Here is a 1,248-nt window from a genome sequence, read left to right as displayed (position 1 = left end):
CTGGACGTGTGCCAAGCAACAAATTAGAACGGGTATAATCTGTGCATGACAGGCTATAAACCCAGTGCAGTAAGCCTTTCAATAATCTTAGCAGGCTTTTCATAGTTACACCAACCTGACAATGAATAAGGAGAACATACACAAATATCTCTAAAAAATTAGGACATTGAAAAATTGTTACGTTAATTCATTTTTATTGCCTAAAAAAACAGGCGAAGGTGTGGTTGGTGCCTAAACTATCAGCTGCAAGTAAGCAACCAGAGGAACTCAGCAAACTAATCTTACAATACTTTGCTAAAATACATTTAAACATAAGACCTTAGTGATTTTTATGAATCTCTGCATAAAAAAAACATTCACATTTGTGTTTTTAAGGAGCACATCTTCTAAAATGCTACATTACAGTTATGGTTTCGAGAAAACCTATCAACGCTGAAAGGCTCCTTTTTCTTCGATCAAAAAATTCTTTTGTAGATCAAATACAGAGAAGAACACAGAACCACGGAAAACAAGCTCTGCAAGCCCTTCTTCAGCATCCTGAACCAAATAAGCACTAGCTCAAGAAAACCAAAAGCGATGAAGTTAACATTCACTGGCAGGCTGGGCATGAGAGAGACAATCAGTGCAAAGCGTGTGCAACCCTGAGCTGTTCTGCTCCCCTACAGATACAACTGTGAATAAAACCACTGTTTCAGATGAGAGATTTAGATACGGGTACTGTGAGAAAATAAAGATGTAGTTGGATGTTGGAACAGTCTGCCAAGCTGGTAAAACTTTAATCTCGAAATGTTTCATTTTAACCTCACTGTTATTGATTAAACACTGAAATTTTGAGACAACGTAAGAGGACCATTTGCTTCCAAATAAAGTGTTTGAAACTGTAACGTATAATGATTATTTGAAAAAAGCTTTTTCTGTTGTACTATTGAACCGAATGACTGCAACCACAGACCTGTCCATAGGTCAGTTCGAGTTTTAGCTTTCAATTCCTTGCACTTAAATAAGAATAGAAGCCGCAGTGTTTAAAAGATACTACCAACCATCTTGGTTTCAATGGGGAGAAATGTTTTTACAAATTATCCAACCAAAACAATAGGTCAAAACAATAGAAAGGTTTGTCAAAAGTAAAAATTCATTCAAAAAAAAAAAAAAAAAAAAAGAAACATTACATTTACTTAGCTGAAGACCAAGAGAATGAGCAGCACGCACAATAGCAGAAGAGCCACACGCGGGCTGTGCAGGTCTCCT

The sequence above is a fragment of the Meleagris gallopavo genome, chromosome 6 (assembly GCF_000146605.3).
Source record: "Meleagris gallopavo isolate NT-WF06-2002-E0010 breed Aviagen turkey brand Nicholas breeding stock chromosome 6, Turkey_5.1, whole genome shotgun sequence".
Taxonomy (NCBI): domain Eukaryota; kingdom Metazoa; phylum Chordata; class Aves; order Galliformes; family Phasianidae; genus Meleagris; species Meleagris gallopavo.
Note: the sequence above shows the minus strand (reverse complement) of the source record.